The sequence below is a fragment of the Piliocolobus tephrosceles genome, chromosome 12 (genome assembly GCF_002776525.5).
Source record: "Piliocolobus tephrosceles isolate RC106 chromosome 12, ASM277652v3, whole genome shotgun sequence".
Lineage (NCBI taxonomy): Eukaryota > Metazoa > Chordata > Mammalia > Primates > Cercopithecidae > Piliocolobus > Piliocolobus tephrosceles.
The window spans coordinates 80,103,395-80,119,625 of record NC_045445.1 but is presented as its reverse complement, the minus strand read 5'-3'; the positions used below and the strand labels follow the sequence as shown (position 1 = coordinate 80,119,625).

Below are 16,231 nucleotides of genomic sequence, written 5' to 3'. Positions count from 1 at the left end.
AAAAAAAAAAAAAAAAAAAAAAAAAAAAAAAAGAATTGAAGACATCCCCTGAAGTAACTGCTTTGTAAGATACTGCTGAGTCTTTTCAGGACCTATCTTTACAATTTCTCTTTGCATCTATATCTATAACTAAATTCATGTCCCAGTAAGCCCCAAACGATGAGGTACAAAGTGTGACCCATGAAAAGATAAGTTACATAATCAGAGAACTTCATATTTTCTCTAATTTATACAGAAAACAAGGCAAAAGTCAAGAAAAAAAAAGTCTTTAAATTTTTCCATGGCTCTAGTAATAACAGAAAAGGAATAAAAGTAATCATTTGTGTTAGACTGTAATAAGTCAAGGATGCATATTGTAATCCTTGGAGTAATCAAGAAAAAAAGGTAGAAAAGTATTAATAAAGATAATTATTTTCAACTTTCGTTTTTACTTCTGCGGTACATGTGCAGGTTTGTTACATGGATATATGAGATGGTTTTGTGATTTGGGGTATAGATCTTGTCACCCAGGTACTAAGCATAGTACCCAATGGGTATTCTCTCAGAACTTGCTTGTCTTTGAAGAATTTTAAGTCTCCTTTGCTAAAGAAGTTTAGTTTGGTGGGAAATAAAATCTTCGTTGAAAATTCTTTTCTTTAAAGATGCTGAAAATAGGCCCCAATCTTTTCTGTCTTGTAAAGTTTCTACTAAACATTCTACTGCTGATTTGAATACATTTCCTTTGTACACAACCTGGACCTTCTCTCCAGCCTCCTATAAGATTTTTTTATTTCACATTGACTTTCTTGAATCTAATGACTATGTGCCTTGGTGATGGTTGTCTTGGATAGTACCTAGAAGGGATTCTCTGTATTTCTTGAATTTGCATGTAAACTTCTCTAGTGAGATTAGATAATTTTTACAGCCTATGTCCTTAATGATAATTTTCAAGGTGCTTATTATCTCATCTCTGTCAGGAATATTAATGTGTTGTAGGTTTGATCTCTTTATATAATATAATATTTGTCAGAGATTTTGTTCAGTTTTTAAGTTATCTTTATTTGTGTCTGGCTGACTTGATTCAAAGAACTGGTCTTCTAGTTCTGAGCTTCTTTCCTCAGCTTGGTCTATTCTTCTGATAATCCTTCCAATTATATTAAAAATTATCAGTAAATTTTTTAGTCATTTCAGTCTAGGTAAGAACCATTGCTGAGGAGCCAGTGGGCTTCTTTGGAGATAAGGCACTACTCTGGTTACTCTAGTTTTTTGAATTGCCAGAGTTTTTGCATTGATTCTGTTTTTATGAAAATGTAAGATTTTTAAATATGTAATGCTTCATAAATCTACCAGTCATCCTTGCATAGGGGCCATGCTCATTTTCTCTGCATTCTTCCAGTTTTAGTATATGTGCTGCTGTAGTGAGCACCTTGCACTGATTTTTTTCTCATTTGCAAAGACTCGTGTTTCTTTAACTGTATTGTAAATTGAGTGTAGCTGGTTTACTTTCTTTTATAATGTTTTCAGAGGGCCAAGACTCTGTACAGGATGTTTATTTATGGCTGGATTGTTGTCCTTTGTTTCACAGGGTCATATGTTAGTAGAACTTGCACATCTTCAAAGACAAGCAAGTGCTGAGAGAATGTAACACAACTACACCAGCCTTACAAAATGTCCTTACATGAAATCAAAAGAATGACAACTGCTACCTACAATAGTTGAGAATAATGGCTGGAAGACAGGCTCTTAGCCAGGCAGCTTTTTCGTATTGCCTCACACTGGTAGCCATGCTTTGTAGCTGTGGGAGAGAGAAAGGTGACTCCTTCACCGGGTCCACTCCTGGGCCTTGGGAGAGCCCTCTCCAATCACTGGCATCATGTCTGCATTTCCTTTGTGAGGTGTTCTGTGCCATGGGGCACTCTCACGCAGAGGTTGCAGCAGACAGAGGTCACACCATTTTCAGATGGACCCTGTGGTAGGAGAAACATGCTGTTCATGTACCAGCCCATGAATCTGTGGGTCTCATCCGTCTCAGTGCTCTGACAGTGGGGGCCCTTCTCCTGTTTGAATGCTGATCACAGATATCATCTTGGCACTCCTAAGCTGTGTAACACAGCCCCGGGGCACCATTACTTCGTACTCTGGACCTACAGGGTCACGCTCTGGCTGAGTTGTGAAATCCAAAGTGCTGCCAGGCCACAGGGAAATTATTCAGTTGGAGCAACGCTCTCAGGCTGGGCAGCAGAGGCTGTGCTGTGCACATGCTCCTTTAGAATAGACAGATAGGAAACCTGGGAGTGTCTGGAGGGCCTGCAGAATAGACATGCCCCATTCCCACGATGATGATGGCCCTGTTTTTTCCTAGCCTAGCAGTTACTTGGGGCAACTTGGAGGATGATGGGTGCCCCAGGAGACAGACATCTATGGTTGTGCCCTGCTACAGTTGCCCTGTGCACAAAAGCCCATGGGCTCTGCACTGGCTGAAGCTCTGCCTCTGCTTACTCTCTGGTCAGATCCTTCTGCCAGTTCAAATATCCGGGGCTCCCCTGTAGCTAGGATCCCAGAGGTTAATATTTACACAAAAAGCACCTTCTAAAGAACCAAGAGTCAGATGAACAATCACAGTACCTGGCTTTAACTTCATATCAGTGAGAGAGCCACTGAAGAGGGTAGAAAACACAGTTTTGAACTGCTGACACCACTTTTTCCCCATCCCCTAGCAGTTGTCCTGTGGTACGGACTGAGAATTTAGGCACTTGGGGTGGGGGGCGGGGTGAGGGGAAGAGCACAGCAATTGTGAGACTTTACATTGGAACTTAGTGCTTCCAACAGTAAACAGAACTCAGTTGAACCCCAGGCAGCGAGCATTTAGACCTGCCCTAATCAGAGGAGAATCACCCATACCAGCGGTTGGAACTTGAGTTTTGGCAAGTCTCACCTTCACAGGCTAAAGTGCTCTGGATCCTAAATAAACTTAAAAGGCCAGCCATAAGGCCTCCAATTCTTACCCAAGTCCCAGTGCTGTTCTGGGCTCAGAGCCAGTCGATGTGGGTGACATGTGACATAGTGAGACATTAACAGGGTGGCTAGTGGAGTGTTTCCATCACCTCTTCCCTAGCACCATACAGCACAGCTTGCAGCTCCAAAAGAGACCTCTTCCTTCTGCTTGAGGAGAAAAGTAAAAAGGACTTTGTGTTGCAATTTGGATACAAGCTTAGCCACAGTAAAATAGGGAACTGGGCAGAAACATAAGCTCCCATTCCAGACCGTAGCTCCCAGAAAACATTCTTAGACACACCCCGGGACAGAGTGGGAAACCCACTGCCTTGAAAAGAATGACCAAGTCCTTGGAGAATTCATTATATGCTGAATAAAGAGCCTTTGGGCCCTGAAAAATCAGCAGTGGTAATCGGGTAGTGCATACTATAGGCCTCAGGTAAGATTCTGAGACTTGGTGGCTTGAAGTGTGCATTAACAAGGAGAGAATTCTTCTGCTTGAGAAAATAAGAGGAAAGGATTAAAAATGAATTTATTTTACAGCTTATGTATAAACTCAGCCAGAGTGGAAAAGAGCACCTAAAGGGATCTTGGGGTTACTCATTCAAGGGCTTTAGCCTTGGATGGATGGTATTTCTGGACTTGCTTTAGGCCAGAGAGGAGCCCACTCCCTTGCAGGGTGAATACCAGACCTGATAGCATTCAAGACAAGATGACTGCTGAGTTTTTGGGCCTTAAGTAAACATCAGTAATACCCTGGCTATAATCTTCACGAGCCCATGGTGGTGGTGGACAAAGGGAGAGATTCCTCTGCCTGGAGAAAGGGGAGGGAAGAAAGGGAAGAGAATGATATTGTCTTGTGATTTTGGTACCAACTAAGCCACAGTAGAATAGAGCACCAAGTGGCTTTCTAAAGTTGCCAATTCCAGGCCCTGGCCCCAAGAAAGCATATCTGGACCCACCTGGGGTTCAGGAAACTAGCCACCCTGAAGAGAATAACATAACACTGGCTGGCTTGATCACCTGCTAATTGTAAAGCCCTAGAGCCTTGAACAATCATAGGTGGTAGCCAGGTAGTGGTTACAGCAGGACTTGGGCAAGACCAATGCTGTACTGGCTTCAGGTCAGCCACACTGCAGTCACAGTAGTGGTGGCCACAGTGGTGATTGTGTTACTTTTCCCTCAGCTTCAGGCAGCTCAGCACAGAGAGAGAGAGACTCCAATTTTATGAAAGAACATAAGGAAAAAAAAGTCTCTGCCTGATAAACCAGAGAATACTTCTGGATCTTATCCATGACCACAAGGTGGTACCTAAGAATCTGAAAGAACCAAAGCCCTACTGGGCTTAGGGTACCCTCTAAGGAAGATATGGAAATGACCAAAACATAGATCACAACACCCAAGTCCCTTCAAATACCTGACAAGGTTTCCGAAGAAGGATGGGTACAAACAGGCCAGACTTTGAAAGCTGCAATAAATACTTGACTCATTAAATGCCCAGAAACCAACAAACATCCACAAGCACCAAGATCATCCAGGAAAACATGAACTCATCAAGCAAATTAAAGAAGACTTGAGGGGCCAATCTTGGAAAGAAAGAGACCTCTAAGATAGAGAATTCAACATAGCTGTTACAGAAAACTCGAAGAAATTCAAGATAACACAAAACAAGAAATTCATAATATCATTAGATCAATTTAACAAAGAAATGAAAATAATTAAAAAGAATCAAGTAGAAATCTTGGAGGTAAAAATGCAACTAACATACCAAAGAATGCATCAGAGTCTCTTAATGACTGAATTGAGCAAGCAGAAAAAAGAATTTATAGCTTAAAAAGACAGGCTATGGATTGCTGGCAAGATAGCCAAACAGGAACAGCTCCAGTCTGCAGCTCCTAGTGAGATCGACACAGAAGGTGGGTGATTTTTGCATTTCCAACTGAGGTACCTGATTCATCTCATTGGGACTGGTTGAACAGTGGGTGCAGCCCACAGAGTGCCAGCCAAAGCAGGGTGGGGCGCCACCTCACCAGGGAAGCTCAAGGAGTCAGGGAATTTTCTGCCCCACTCAAGGGAAGCAATGAGGGACTGAACCTGAGGAACTATGGCACAGATACTGTTCTTGTTCCATGGTTTTTGCAACCTGCAAACCAGGAGATTCCCTCTGGTGCCTACCCAGCCAGGGCCCTGGGTCTTAAGCACAAAAGTGGGCTACCATTTGGGCACACACCAAGCTAGCTGCAGGAGTTTGTTTTTTTTTCCCATACCCGAGTGGCGCCTGGAACCCCAGCGAGACAGAACCAATCACTCCCCTGGAAAGGGGTGCTGAAGCTAGGGAGTCAAGTGGTTTGGCTTGGCGGGTTTCACCCCCACAGAGCCTAGCAAACTAAGATCCACTGGCTTGAAATTCTGGCTGCGAGCACAGCAGCAGTCTGAGATCAACCTGGGATGCTCCAGCTTGGTGGGGGGTGGGGCGTCCGCCATTGCTAAGGCTTGAGTAGGCAGTTTTAGGCTCACAGTGTAAACAAAGTTGTTGGGAAGTTCGAAATGGGCGGAGCCCACTGCAGCTCAGGGAGGTTGCTGTGGCCAGACTGCCAGATTTCCCTTCTCTGGGCAGGCCATCTCTGAAAAACACGCAGCAGCTCCAGTCAGGGACTTATAGATAAAACTCCCATCTCCCTTAGACAGAGCACCTAGGGAAAAAGGCAGCTGTGGGTAGAGCTTCAGCAGACTTAAACATCCCTGCCTGATGGCTCTGAAGAGAACAGCAGACCTCCCGGCACAGTGCTCAAGCTTTGCTAAGGGTCAGACTGCCTACTCAAGTGGGTTCCTGACCATGGTGTCTCCTGAATGGGAGACACCTCCCATTAGGGGCCAACAGAGAGGATATGTATGAGGATACAAGAGAGGTCTGACTACCATCTGGCAGGTGCCCCTCTGAGACAAAGCTTCCAGAGGAAAGATCAAGCAGCAATCTTTGCTGTTCTACAGCCTCTGCTGGTGAGACCCAGGCAAAAAAGGTCAGGAGTAGACCTCCAGAAAACCCAAGCAGACTGAAAGCAGAGGGGCCTGACTGTCAGAAGGGAAACAAACAAACAGAAAGGAATAGCACGTCCACGCAAATAACCCATCTGAAGGTCACTGACATCAAAGACAAAAGGTAGATAAGTCCACAAAGATGGGGAGAAACCAGCACAAAAAGGCTGAAAATTTCAAAAACCAGAACATCTTTTCTCCTCCAAAGGATCACAACTCCTCGGCAGCAAGGGAACAAAACTGGATGGAGAATGAGTTTGACGAATTGACAGAAGGAGGCTTCAGAAGGTGGGTAATAACAAACTCCTCTGAGCTAAAGGAGCATGTTCTAACCCAATACAAGGAAGCTAAGAACCTTGAAAAAAGGTTAGACAAATTGCTAATTAAAATAGTCAGTGTAAAGAACATAAATGACCTGATGGAGCTGAAAAACACAGCATGAGAACTTCGTGAAGCACACACAAGTTTCAATAGCTGAATCAATCAAGTGGAGAAAGGATATCAGTGATTGAAGGTCAACTTAATGAAATAAAGAGAGAAGACAAGATTAGGGGAAAAAAAAATAAAAAGGAATTAACAAAGCCTACAAGAAATATGGGATTATGTGAAAAGACCAAATCTACATTCGATTGGTGTGCCTGAAAGTGACGAGAAGAATGGAACCAAGTTGGAAAACGCTCTTCAGGACATTATCCAGGAGAAACTCTCCAACCTAGCAAGACAGCTAACATTCAAATTCAGGAAATACAGAGAACACCACTAGGATACTCCTTGAGAAGAGCAACCCCAAGACGCACAAATGTCAGATTCACCAAGGTGGAAATGAAGAAAAAAATTTTAAGGGCAACCAGAGAAAAAGGTGGGGTTACCACAAAGGGAAGCCCATCAGACTAACAGTGGATCTCTCTGCAGAAACACTACAAGCCAGAAGAGAGTGGGGGCCCATATTCAACATTCTTAAAGAAAAGAATTTTCAACCCAGAATTTTATGGCCAGCCACACTAAACTTCATAAGCAAAGGAGAAATAAAATCCTTTACAGACAAGCAAATGCTGAGAGAATTTGTCACTACCAGGCCTGCATTACAAGGGCTCCTGGAGGAGGCACTAAACATGGAGAGGAACAACCAGTACCAGCGACTGCAAAAGCATACCAAATTGTAAAGACCATTGACACTATGAAGAAACAGCATCAGTTAATGGGCAAAACAACCAGCTAGCATCAAAGTGACAGGATCACATTCACACACAACAATATTAACCTTAAGTGTAAATGGGCAAAACACCCCAATTAAAAGACACAGACTGGCAAATTAGACAAAGAGTCAAGACACATCAGTGTGCTGTATTCAGGAGACCAATCTCATGTGCAAAGACACACATAGGCTCAAAATAAAGGAATGGAGGAATATTTATGAAGCAAATAGAAAGCAAAAAAAAAAAAAAAAAAGAAAAAAAAAAAAAGAAAAAAAGCAGGAGTTGCAATCCTAATCCCTAATCTCTGATAAAACGGACTTTAAACCAACAAAGATAAAAAGAGACAAAGAAGGCCATTACATAATGATAAAGGGATCAATGCAGCAAGAAGAGCTAACTATCCTAAATATATATGCGTCCAATACAGGAGTACCCAGATTCCTAAAAGAAGTTCTTAGAGCCGTACAAAGAAACTTAGACTCCCACACAATAATAGTGGGAAACTTTAACACCCCACTGTCAATATCAGGCAGATCAACGACACAGAAAATTAACAAGGGTATTCAGGACTTGAAGTCACATCTGGGCCAAGAGGGCCTAGTAGACATCTACAGAACTCTCCACCCCAAATCGACAGAATATACATTCTTCTCAGCATCTCATCACATTTATTCTAAAACAGACCACATGATTGGAAGTAAAACACTCCTCAGCAAATGTAAAAGAACAGAAATCACAACAAACTGTCTCTCAGACCACAGTGCAATCAAATTAGAACTCAGGATTAAGAAACTCACTCAAAACCGCAAAACTACATGGAAACTGAACAACCTGCTCCTAAATGACTACTGCATAAATAGCAAAATGAAGGCAGAAATAAAGATGTTCTTTGAAACCAATGAGAACAAAGACACAACTTACCAGAGTCTCTGAGACACATTTAAAGCAGTGTGTAGAGGGAAATTTATAGCACTAAATGCCCACAAGAGAAAGCAGGAAATATCTAAAATTACCATGCTAACATAAATATTAAAAGAACTATAGAAGCAACAGCAAACAAATTCAAAATCTAGCAGAAGACAAAAAATAACTAAGATCAGAGCAGAACTTGAACTTAAGGAGATAGAGACACAAAAAACTTTTCCAAACATCAATTAATTCAGAAGCTGATTTTTTGAAAAGATCAACAAAATAAATAGACTACTAGCCAGAATTATAAAGAAGAAAAGAGAGAAGAATCAAATAGATGCAATAAAAATAATAAAGGAGATATCACCACTGATCCCACAGAAATACAAACTACCATCAGAGAATACTATAAATATCTCTATATCACAAATAAATTACAAAATCTAGAAGAAATGAATAAATTCCTGGACACATACACCCTCCCAAGACTAAACCAGGAAGAACTCGAATCCCTGAATAAACCAATAACAGCCTAAGAAATTAAGGCAATAAATAATGGCCTACCAACCCAAAAAAAGTCCAGGGCCAGACGGATTCACACCCAAATTCTACCAGAGGTACAAAGAGGAGCTGGTACCATTCCTTCTGAAATTGTTCCAAACTATAGAAAAAGAGGGAATCCTCCCTAACTCATTTTATGAGATCAGTATCATCCTGATACCAAAACCTGGCAGAGACACAACAAAAAAATAAAATTTCAGGCCAATATCCCTGATGAACATCCGTGTGAAGATTCTCAATAAAATACTGGCAAACTGAATCCAGAAGCACATTAAGAAGTTTATCCAACATGATCAAGCTTCATCCCCGGGATGCAAGGCTGGTTCAACATACACAAATCAATAAATGTAATCCATCACATCAACAGAAGCAATGACAAAGACCACATGATTATCTCAATAGATGCAGAAAAGGGCTTCAATAAAATTCAACACCTCTTCATGCTAAAAACTCTCAATAAATTGGGTATCAATCGAATGCATCTCAAAATAGTAAGAGCTATTTATGACAAACCCACAGTCAATATAATATGAAATGGGCAAAAACTGGAAGCATTCCCTTTGAAAACTGGCACAAGACAAAGATGCCCTCTCTCACCACTTCTATTCAACATAGTATTGGAAGTTCTGGCCAGGGCAATCAGGCAAGCGAAAGAAATAAAGCATATTCAAATAGGAAGAGAGGAAGTCAAATCGTCTCTCTTCGCAGTTGACCTGATTGTATATTTAGAAAACCCCATTATCTCAGCCCAAAATCTCCTTAAGCTGATAAGCAACTTCAGCAAAGTCTCAGGATACAAAATCAGTGTGTAAAAATCACAAGCATTTCTGTACACCAATAACAGCCAAACAGAGAGCCAAATCATGAGTGAACTCCCATTCACAATTGCTACAAAGAGAATAAAATACCTAGGAATCCAACTTACAAGGGATGTGAAGGACCTCTGCAAGGAGAACTACAAACCACTACTCAAGGAAATAAGAGAGGACACAAACAAATGGAAAAACTTTCCATGCTCATGGATAGGAAGAATCAATATTGTGAAAATGGCCATATTGCCAAAGTAATTTGTAGATTCAATGCTATCCCCATCAAGCTACCAATGACTTTCTTCACGGAATTGGAAAAAACTACTTTAAACTTCATATGGAACCAAAAAAGAGCCCGCATAGCCAAGACAATCCTAAGCAAGAAAAACAAAGCTGGAGGCATCATGCTTCTTTACTTCAAACTATACTACAAGGCTACAGTAACCAAAACAGCATGGTACTGGTACCAAAACACATATATAGACCAACAGAACAGAATGGAGGCCTCAGAAATAACACCACACATATACAACCATCCGATCTTTGACAAACCCGATACAAACAATCAATGGGGAACAGGTTCCCTATTTAATAAATGTTTTTGGGAAAACTGGCTAGCCATAAGCAGAAAACTGAAACTGGACCCCTTCCTTACACCTTATACAAAAATCAACTCAAGATGGATCAAAGACTTAAATGTAAAACCTAGGACCATAAAAATTCTAGAAGAAAACCTGGGCAATGCCATTCAGGACATAGGCATGGGCAAAGCCTTCATGACTAAAACACCAAAAGCAATGGCAACAAAAGCCAAAATTGACAAATCGGATCTAATTAAACTAAAGAGCTTCTGCGCAGCAAAAGAAACTATCATCAGAGTGAACAGGCAAAGGTCTGACAAAAGTCTAATATCCAGAATCTACAAAGAAGTTTAACAAATTTACAAGAAAAAAAACAACTCCATCAATAAGTGGGCAAAGGATATGAACAGACACGTCTCAAAAGAAGACACTTATGCAGGCAATAGACATATGAAAAAATGCTCATCATCACTGGTCATTAGAGAAATGGAAATTAAAACCACAATGAGATACCATCTCATGCCAGTTTGAATGGCTATCATGAAAATGTCAGGAAGCGACAGATGCTGGAGAGGATGTGGAGAAATAGGAATGCTTTTCACTGTTGGTAGGAGTGTAAATTAGTTCAACTATTGTGGAACACAGTGTGGTGATTCCTCAAGGATCTAGAACTAGAAATACCGTTTGACCCAGCAATCCCATTATTGGATATATACCCAAAGGTTTATAAATCATTCTACTATAAAGACACATGCACACGTATGTTTATTACAGCACTATTTATAATAGCAAAGACTTGGAATCAACCCAAATTTTCATCAATAATAGACTGTATAATATAAATGTGGCACATGTACACCATGGAATACTATGCAGTCATAAAAGAACATGAATTCATGTCCTTTGCAGGGACATGGATGAAGCTGGAAACCATAATTCTCAGCAAACTATCACAAGAACAGAAAACCAAACACCGCATGTTCTCAATCATAAGTGGGAGTTGAACAATGAGAACACACGGACATAGGGAGGTGAACATCACACACCAGGGCCTGTCAGGCGGTGGGGGGTGTTGGGGGGATGACATTAGGAGAAATACCTAATGTAGTTGATGGGTTGATGGGAACAGCAAACCACCATGGCACGTATATACCTATGTAACAAACCTGCACGTTCTGCACATGTACTCCAGAATTTAAAGTATATATAAAAATAGACAGGCTATTTGAAAATACACAGCAAGAAGATACAAAAGAAAACAAAACAATAAAATATGCTTACAGGATTTAGAAAATAGACTCAAAAGGGCAAATCTAACAGTTGTTAGTCTCAAAGAGGAGGTAGAGAGAGAGATAGGCATAGAACTTTATTAAATAGGATAATAACAGAGAACTTTCAAAATATAGAGAACAGTATCAATACTCAAGTACAGGAAGGTTGTTGAACACCAAACAGATTTAATCCAAAGAAGACTATCACAAGACATTTAATAATCAAAATGTAAAAGATTCAGAATAAAGAATAGATTATAAAAGCAAGAGAAAAGAAACAAAGAAGATACAATGAAGCTCCAATGTGTTTGGCTGCAGAGTTTTCAATTAAAACCTTACAGACCAGGAGAGAGTGGCACAACATATTTAAACTGCTAAAGGAAGAAAAAAACACTTTTACTCTAAAATAGTGTATTCAGCAAAAATATTCTTCAAACATGAAAGAGAAATAAAGACTCTCCCAGATAAACAAAAGCTGAGAGATTTCATCAACACAAGACCTGTTCTATAAGAAATGCTAAAAAGTGTTCTTTAACCTGAAAGAAATGGATGTTAATGAGCAATAAGAAATCATCTGCAGGTAATAGCAAGTACACAGAAAAAACACAGAATATTATCACATTGTAATTGTGGTGTGAAAACTACTAATATATTAAGAGAAAAGATGAAAAGATAAACCAAACTAAATAGCAGCTACAACTTCTCAAGACAAAGACAATACAATAAGATATAAATAGAAACAACAAGTAACTACAAAGTGGGCAGATGAAGTGAAAGTATAGAGTTTTTATTTGTTATATTTTGCTTGTCTGTTTCTTTATGCAACCAGTGTTGTTATAAGCTTTTAAAAAAGAGGTTATAAGATATTATTTGCAAGCCTCAGGATAACCTAAAATCTAAAATATATACAATAGACATAAAAATTTTTAAGAAACTTAAAACATACCACAAGAGAAAATCACCTTCACTAAAAGACAGAAAAGAAGAAAAGAAAGAGAAGACTACAAAACAACCAGAAAACAAATAACAAAATGGTAGAAGTAAGTACTTACAAATCAGTAATAACACTGAATATAAATACAGTAAACCTCCAAACAAAAGACACAGAGTGACTGAATAAAAAACAAGACCTAACAATTCGCTGTCTACAAGAAGCACACTTTATCTAGAAAGACGCACATAGACTGAAAAATAAAACATATAAAAAGTTATTCCATGCACATGGAAATAAAAAGGAGTAGGGGTAGCTATATTTAGATAAAACAAATAGATTTCAAGACAAAAGCTCTAAGAAGACACAAAGAAGGTCGTTATATAATGATAAAGGGGTCAATGCAGCAAGAGAATATAACAACTGTAAATATAAATACACTCAACACTGTAGCACCCAGATAAATAAAGTAAATATTATTAGAGCTAAAGTTAGAAACAGAACCCAACACAATAATAGTTGGAGCTCACAACACCTTACTTTCAGCATTGGACAGATCATCCAGACAGAATATCAACAAAGAATCATTGAACTTAACCTGCACTATAGAACAAAGAGATCTAATCGATATTTACGGAACATTTAATTCAACGGCTACACATTCTTCTCCTCAGCATATGAATCATTCTCAAGGACAGGCCATATGTTAAGGCAAAAAAACTTAAAACATTTTAAAAAGTGAAATAATACAAAATATCTTTTGGGTTTACAATAGAATAAAACCAGAAATTGATAGGAAGAGTAATTTGGGAAATTCTACAAACACAAGGAAATTCAACAATATGCTCCTGGATAACCAGTGCATCAATTAAGAGATTAAAAAGAAAATTACACAATTTCTTCAAAGAAGCAATAATAAAAACACAACATATCAATATCTATGGGATACAGTTAAAGCAATACTGAGGAAAATTTATAGCTATAAGTCCCTATAAACTTTAAAAAATAAGAAAAGCTTCAAATAAACAACCTAATAGTGCATCTTAAACATCTAGAAAAGCAAGAGTCGATCTAACCCAAACTTAGTAGAAGAGAAACAATAATAAAAGTCAGAGCAGAAATAAATAAAATGAAAATGAAGAAATCTAAACAAAAGATGGACAAAAATCAAAAGTCGGGTTTTCGAAACAATAAATAAAATTGACAAACTATTAGTCAAACTGACAGCGTGCCTCTTGTAGACAGTAGATCATTAAGTTTTTTTAAAAAATTTATTCAGCTACTCTGTCTTCTGTTTGGAGAGTTTACTTCATTTATATTCAACGTTATTATTGATATGTAAGTAGTTTATTAATATTCATCAGTGATATTGGCCTATAGTTTTCTTTTTTTGATGTATCTTTGTTGGATTTTGGTATCAGTACTGGCCTCATAGAATGAGTTTTTAAATGTTCTATCTGCCTCTATTTTTCAGAATAGTTTCAGTAGGATTGGTATTACTTTTTCTTTAGGTTTTTGGTAAAATTCAACAATGAAATTATTGATTCCCTGGCTTTTCTTTGTGGGACATTTTTATAATGGCTTTGATCTTAGTACTTGTTACTGGTCTGTTCAGGTTATGGATTTCTTCTTGGTTCAATCTTGGTAGGTCATATGAGTCTAGGACCTTATCCAATTTTTTTAGGTTTCCAATTTATAAAGTCTTCATAGTTGCCTTTAACAATCCTTTGAATTGCTGAAGTATTGGGTGTAGTGTCTCCTTTTTTATCTCTTATTTTATTTATTTGGGCCCAGAGACAGTGGACGGGGGTGGGGTTAGTATATGACCTGCTGAGACACCAGCTTGGGCAGCTAAGCGAGTGCTGGCATAACCTCTCCTTTAACACCAGGCTACACAGCTCAGCTTAAGTATTCTTACCATACCAAAAAAATGATAACTTTGTGAGGTGGTGGATATGTTAATTAGCCTGATTGTGGTAATCATCTCAAAATGTACCAATAAATGAAAACCTTATACTGTATACCTCAGCTGAGTCATCAAAGAGCAAGAGAACCTGTGTACTAAGATAATGAAGATTATCCTAGCTTCAAGGAAGAAATGATGGATGAAAAATTCAATAGCTAAAGTGGAGTGAGTCATTTTTATTATCCACCTAGTAAATTCCAAGGGGACATATATGTTGCATCCAATAAGCAAGGAAAGGCAATGACATTCTCTAAAATAAAAATTCAAATTATGTTTGTAAGCATTTACTGGAGATATCAATGCAGAAAAGTTTACTTCTTTTAGCTTGAAGCAGCTCAACCTTTTCCAATTAAAAAAGTTTGAATGTGTCCTCACTTATCCGACATACTATAGTAGAATCCTTTCAAATTATCTCAATGTTTGGCAATATATATTATTTTGGCAACAAAGAAATGACTTCATAAAGTAAAACCATAGGTATAAACAATCATAATGATTAAATGGGTTGTACTGAAGAAAAAGAAACTGAAGGAGACATTTTGATCTTTGGGACTATATTAGAACTCTTTCACTCCATAATTACTTACTAAGTAGCTATTGGGTGCCAGATGTGTTTAATGAATAGGTTAGATTTTGACAAACAAAGTGAAAATAATACATTCCAGATAGAAATAGCAGCATGTAACTAACGGGGGTTTAAGGTGAGTAAAAAAATGTTTAGGGAACTAAGTTCAGGGACTGATGCATAAGATGCATGGGCAGAAGAGGCTAAAAAGGGAATTTTGTACCATTTTTGTGAAAGTGATTGAATGCCTTACTGAGACACTGAAGAAACTTTCGAGAGCAAATAAAGGGTCTTACTTGAGGATCTCCTTTGGATCTATTTCTGTCTACTAATAATTTTCTATACAAACCCCAGCTTGTTCTGGTTTTCTGATCAATGAATGATAAGCACATGAAAAGAAGTTCAATTGAGTTTATGGAAGATATACCTAAATGTTAAGAGAAAGTTTTCCTACCTTCAAACTGAACCTCTCTTCCTAAACCTGAGTAAATCCCCAAGAAGAGAACATTCACACCTGAAAGTATTGAAGAATTTAAATCCTATCCCTTGAAGAAGTAAAAACGTGTCTGGACAATATCCACAGCTCATAAATTCAGCAGCAGTTAGAAATCCAGCTCATTGCCTTAAATATATGCACATGTGCCAGTTAGGACAATTTCTCTCTGGAAGAAGGGAAACAAGTTAAAAGAGTAATTTTATTTCTACTCAGCCTGCCACATTTAGTTCATTAGTCTATAGTGGTACACTACTTCAGAAAGCAGATTCCACAGATAATCCATATGGCATAAAGGTTTTTCTTGGCCACCAGGAAAGAAAGTTCCCATTGCAGGAGAAGCAGGAATGTGCAATAAATCATCACCATAAGGACTTCTATACTTTTACATGTAAGTATTTCTACAAAAATGATGGAAGCTTGGATTTCACCATGTGGGTTTGGGCTATTGTGTTACTGTTAAATATAGGACTGAACCAATGCTCTCAGCAACAACAGAATGGCTATCCATGTTTGGATACTTTCATTCCCTTTCTATCACTTCATGAGATCCATGAATCTTAAAATCCGCATGATGTTCCAGAGTTTATTTGGCCAATTCTCTACCTCCAGATAGGTCTCACAGCAAGGCCAGATGTATGCTATGGAAAAGAAAGACAGTATAGGGAGAAGGCAGGACAGTCTGAGAATCAGTAAGATGCAGATTCTGGTCTTGCACCCACTACTAATTTAGTTGAGCAAGCTAGTTCCACTATTTGGCGTTTGTTCCCTTTTGTTAGGGTGCTAGAAAACGTGAGCTTAATACCTTTCAGCTCTGAAATCCTGGGTTAGATGAATGTTAGTGGTTTGTCATTTGCATATGCACCATCTCCTTTCTACAACTCGAATCTCCTCACCCCATGATAGACACTCTCTTCAGAAACTCATTGTCCTCTTTTCC

The 16,231-nt window shown here is 38.8% G+C and overlaps 1 non-coding gene across 1 annotated transcript; it reads right to left on the bottom strand.

The window, feature by feature from the left end:
- Positions 1-1,298: 1,298 nt before the first annotated feature.
- On the bottom strand, positions 1,299-1,405 carry LOC111535827. Its single transcript, XR_002729579.1, has one exon. It is a non-coding gene; the product is annotated as a U6 spliceosomal RNA (small nuclear RNA).
- Positions 1,406-16,231: the final 14,826 nt, after the last annotated feature.